Below are 6000 nucleotides of genomic sequence, written 5' to 3' on the forward strand. Positions count from 1 at the left end.
CACGCACACTCACACATACATGCACACACATACTTACACACATACACACTTACATACACATACACACACATCACACTTTTGTCATATTCATTGTTATAATCCATTCCCCATGTACACACACACACACACACACACTCACATACACACACACACAAACACATACACACACACACACATACACACATCACACAGATACACACACACACACACACACAGATACACACACACACACACACACACACACACACACACACACACACACACACACACTGAAACTAGGACAAATGCCTAGCCAGACTAGAGAAAAATAAAACCTGATAATGGGCCACCCTGGATACAGTAGCTATAAGGAGTGACTCCTCCTTATGGCTATGTAGTGTAAGCCTGAGGTAATACTAGAGTTGTTCTCAGAGTACCGTGCTAGGAGGACAGATGCAAACTCCATGGCTAAGCTCCACCTGGGACAAGATATGAGACGATACATATTCACCCTTGCTAGTGGGGTGCTGTAATACTCTTATCAGCTAGCTATGGTGGGCTGAGGCAGTAAAGAAAAGCCTTGATCTGTAGTGCTTTCAGGTTTCTGTGATGTCCACAGATGTCCATAAATGATAGGTAATTTCAAGTTCCTAACTCAACAGTCACTGAACTTGGAGAGGTAACCAACATGCCCCCCACAAGCCTTACCCCAAACTTCATCCAAGAAAATTGAATACCATTTTATTGTTTTTTCTTTCAAAACAGGTACACCAGAAGGAAACTTAGTTTTTTAAAATATTACATTTATTTATGGCATGTGCATTTGTGTGGTATGTTTATGTGTGCATATGTGTAGTATGTCTGTGTGTATATGTGGTATATATGTGTGTAGTGGTTTGTCTGTGTCTATGTGTGTGTCTGTGTGAATTTCTTGTATGTGTATAAATTACTGTTGTGTGGGTGTTCTGTGGGTTTGTATGTGGTGGATATGTACTATGTGACTTGTGTGTGTCTGTGTGTGTATGTAGTATGTGTATGTGTGTCTGTATGTGTAGTGTGTAACTTTAATTTTTTCAAACCTTATTTTCAATGATGGTTCTTAAACGCTTTAACCTCCCTTATAGCTCACTACCCAACAGAGGTAGTGGGAAAGAAAGGACATGGGATTTGGGGGATGTGGACCTGTTTAGAAAGGTTCTTTGGAGCAACTCCCATCTGGGTTGTCTGGAAATCGGCAGTTCAGTTCACAGGTTAGCAGGCAGTGGCAACTTGACCCACTCGAAAACACTTCACGGATACACCAGCAGTCCAGTTTGGTAGGGTCAGGATAGCAAGCAGGAATCAGCAGTGGTGATATGACCTAGAAGAGGCAGCCAGTCCTCGGCCTCAGCATGAGTCAGCAGGAGGGACCAAGAGCGATGCCAGGAGAAGTTCTGGGCTGTGCCTCTCAGTGAAGCAAAGATCAGCAAAGCCTTGAGACCCACGAGCGTTGCACAGCTAGCTCTATAAGCAAGCCTAGCTCAGACCCCGTCACTGGCAGTTGAGTCCTTTTCATCCTCTGCAAACATCACGTGTCCTCCACCATGTGTCTTGCTTCAGCACTGTCTCTCTCAGCTGACGTCACTCTGTAAAGTCCAAGTCCTTGGCAGCAGCAAGAAACTGCAGCTCACCACCAGAGATTTTTCCTCTATGGAGTCCCTACAAATGGAGCTCAACTATGAAATGTAAGGTGGACCAATACATACATGTCGTTAGCAAAGAATCCTTCATGTGTCCTTTCATGTGTTTGCTTCAGCAGAACATCCTCTCTTGTGTCTGTTTTAGTGAAACGTTCCTTTATGAGTTTAGCCTCAGTCTTTCCACCTGTGTCCACTTTAGGGAAACACCCCTTCACAAGTTTGCCCCAGCAAAACACCATCCAACACAACCGACTTTCCAACGAACCCTTAAGTTTCCACTTTAGTAATGTGTGTGGGGTGTGTGTGTGTGTGTGTGTGTGTGTGTGTGTGTGTGTGTATGTGTTATGTCTGTGTGTGTATGTGTGTGTGTGTGTGTGTGTGGTATGTGTGTGTGTGTGGTATGTGTGTGTATGGTGTGTGTGTGTGTGTGTGTGTGGTGTGTGTGTGTGGTGTGTGTGTGTGTGTATATGTGGTATGTCTGTGTGTGTATGTGGTATGTGTGTGTGTATGTGGTGTGTGTGTGTGTGGTGTGTGTGTGTGTGTGTGTGTGTGAATGTGTATGTGTATGTCTGTGTGTGTGTGTGTGTGTGTGTGTGTGTGTGTGGTGTGTCTGTGTATGTCTGTGTGTGTGTATGTGGTGTGTGTATGTGTGTGTGTGTGTGGTGTGTGTGTGTGTGGTGTGTGTGTATGTATGTGTATGTGGTGTGTGTATGTGTGTATGTGTGTGTATGTGGTGTGTGTGTGTGTGTGTGTGTATGTGTGAATGTGGTATGTCTGTGTATGTGTATGTGGTGTGTGTATGTATGTATGTGGTGTGTGTGTGTGTGTGTGTGTGTGTGTGTGTGTGTGTGTGTGTGCGTGCATGTGCATGTATGGTGCATGTGGTGGGTCAGAGGACAATTTGCAGGAGTCAGTGCCCTGTTCCTTTGAGTGTGAGCTATCCAGATCTCACTAGACCTGGAAGTAGGAGCCATTTGTCCCCTCATGTTGATGTGTCTTCATATCCAGTTATAGAAAGTTTAGCTCTTTTATTCATCTCCTTTATTTTAGGAAGACAGTTTAATAAACCAAACCATCCCCCCTATTTTTCTGACCCTAACATTCTATTTATATTCTTCATGGACTTCAAGGCAAAATGTACTTGCTAGGTTTCAGCATCAGTATACCTATGGCAAGTGTAATTTCCCCAATTATAACAGTAACAGTAATAACAATGATCATAATTTCCCCAGTAGTCAATAGTAAGGGAAGAGCAAACATCCTCTGTGAAGACCCCTTAGCGTCTTCGCTGATATGTGCTATATTACATAACAAGTGAGAGAAGCTGAAGAAACATCCTATACTAAATGTTTAAACCACAGAGCACTTAATTAAGTTTGGTGGGTTCTGGATTCCTCTGGGAAAGTTTGGAGGCTCAGTAATCTCATATAATAAACCTTTGATATACATGAGTCTTTTTTTGTGTGTATAAAAATAGAAAATGTATATTTTATGCATCAGTTATAGATATTGTTCTGCAACATTTCTTCATAAAGCAGGGTGCGCCTTATGCTAATTTCCCATGAATATTTCAATATCATTTGCAAAAGGAGCAGAAATATGACCCATGTTTAAAAAAACAAAACCTTTAACCCTGGGGTTGCCATATTCTCCGGTGATTTCTTTAATTACAGAGTCACGCAGGGAGACCGCTGCAAGCACCATAGACGTTAAGTATACCAACCAGGAAGGAGATGCTCACTGCGACCACGGACCACTAAAAGTAAATAAACAGACGAAAAGCTACCAAGCACAAGGATAGACGGGAGCTCTGTGGCTCCGTGCTCCAGAGCTGTGACAAGTTGGCGACTCTTTCTGAACACCTGACAGAAGGTGGAGTCAGTAAAAGCGAGCTGCTTACGAATCGCCGGTGGACGTTTATTGGTGGGTGTTCCTGGGACAGAGTCAGGAAGAGAATGGAAGTGCGTCCAAGTCTTACTTTGGGAATTTTCCCTGACCTTCGCTCTTTAGGGCTTGCCTAACTCCTGCCGCGGGTGCTCATCTGTCTTCCCTGTTCCCCAGTTAGTGTCCTAGGCTTCCCTTTTTGGTGTGTAACGCGAACCATTTCCATGTCCAAGGTGCAGCTTCTGACAGCTCTCTAACTTTGAGAGACTCCTCCGTGGGGAAATGGTTTACTGTGATGGGCTCCATGTTGCTAGAGCCAGAGCGAGACTCTATTTTGATACACCATCCTGGGAAGAGAATTCTTGCTTCAAATGTCAGAAATCTTTGATGTCAGCAGGACTAGTCCCTCTCTGGATTTATTTGTTTGTTGTTTGTTTGTTAGTTTTTCTTGGCATATAATCTGTGAAAAAGAAGAGGGGGAAATAGCTCTCTTTAAATGACCCCTGACTTCTCTGTTGAGTTGTCATAATTTCTCACTCTAGGGCGGTCAGGAAGGGGTCAATGGAATCTCTTTGTCTGGGAACATAAACACTTTAAGGGGTTTGTTGGCAGTTTTAATTGTTCAAGGGAGGTTTCTTTTCTTGATCCCCATAGCCTGCAGGGCCATTTGTTTGTTAAGAAGTGTTACCAAATTCAGAGGCACCAGTTCCCTGCTCTTGGAAGGTAAATTTTATTTTATTTCTTATTTTTGTCAACACAGCATCAGAATGCTTAAAGGAAAGTCAGGAGAAGAGCAATCTATGAAACACATGGGTCTTGATAACCTGTGCGCACTTCATCTCAAGTGCAAAGACTTAAAAAGTCCATTGAGGTTTCTGACCCTTTCCTGATTGCTGCCCGGATTGGAGCAGGGGCCATCTTGTAAAAGAGACTTGGCCTTAGGGGAAATAGAGGCACCAGTAGAGCCTGCTTCTTCAATGTATCCAGCATCCTGTAGCTGTGTTTTGCTAACCCCAGAGCTCCTTAAATTTGCTAATAGAGATCATTGCGTGAACCTCTAGGGATTTTCTTTTCTTTGCATCAATATTAAGGGAAACCCCAGTCATTTGTCCTGTGAATAGACACTGAGCCTAGTGACTGTTGGATGGTCTTGTTCCCTTTGAAGCTTTAGCCTTAAAACTCAGTCTGATGCTGTAAGGGGTCACCTGTTCCCCTCTCTCCCTGGCGGAGTTATGAGGGCATCATTAGGTGCTTGTTAGACTAACAAGGCAGATAGCACCAATCATGGAGAGCACAACTCTGTGTTATGCTCCATCAGTTTTCTGTTCCCTAGATACAGCCTTTCTCGAAGCAGGTAGCCTGGAAATGGATTATTAGTTATCAAAATTTATGGCTTCTGTAGTTAAAGATCTGTGCTAAGGAGAACACTCAGTTGGTAAAGCATTTGCAGTGCAAGCCTGAGGCCTTGGACTATTTCTCCCATGTGGAGAAACAAGCCAGACATGGTGGTTCATGTCCTGTGTAGCTCAGGTGATAGAACCCTGGTTAGGGGCAGTGAGGGAATGAATGGACAGACATACAGTCACATGTACAATGAAGCTGGGATTTCGGGGTTCTGTTACCACCACTGCTGCAACCTGGGACCTCTGCGTCTGTTGGGTCTGGATTAGGGGCAGGGGTTAGCTAGTTGGAGCAGAAGATCGATCTCTGAAGGTGAGCAATCTCAGGCTTTAAGGAGCAAGCTGGAGTTTGCTCGTCATCACATGCACTGATCGATAATTCATACAGAACCCAACTCAGACTCCTGAGGAGAGCTTTGTCATTCCTCTTGAGCCTGGCACCTATGGGAAACACATTGCCAATGTCCCCTGGGCTAATTTGTCTCAGGGTCCTCAACAAGTTATGTCAAAATACAGATCCACAGAAAATTTCACTCACTTGGACTTTGCTTCTCTCCCTACATGGTGACATGTGTTTATAGTCTAGGGTTTTGGAAGGGGAGACAGATTGGTCCCCAGAGTTTCCTGGATAGCTATCCTAGCCACTTAGCTAGTTAGTTCTAGGGCAGTGAATAGCTCCGTCTAATGATGATGATGATGATGATGGTGGTGGTGGATGGTGGTGATGATATGATGGTAAATAAGAATAAATAGGTAGATATTACCTGTGAAGGGACACCTAAGGTTGTTGTGATGGCTATTCTTGGGTGTCAACTTGATTACAACTGGAATCAACTTAAACCCAAGCGGTTGAGTATACCTGAGGGATTCTCTTAATTAAATCATTTGAAGTGGGAAGACCCACCCTCAATCCAGATCTTTCGAGGTGGAAAGATCCGCTTTAAATCTGGGCCACGCCTACTGCTGGGGGCCTCTATAAAGGCCATGGAAGAAGGAGGTTTTTTTGCTCTTTGCCTGCTTGCCCTCACTCGCTCTGGGAAGTCCATTCCTTCACGGGC

The sequence above is a fragment of the Rattus rattus genome, chromosome 18 (genome assembly GCF_011064425.1).
Source record: "Rattus rattus isolate New Zealand chromosome 18, Rrattus_CSIRO_v1, whole genome shotgun sequence".
Classification (NCBI taxonomy): Eukaryota; Metazoa; Chordata; class Mammalia; order Rodentia; family Muridae; genus Rattus; species Rattus rattus.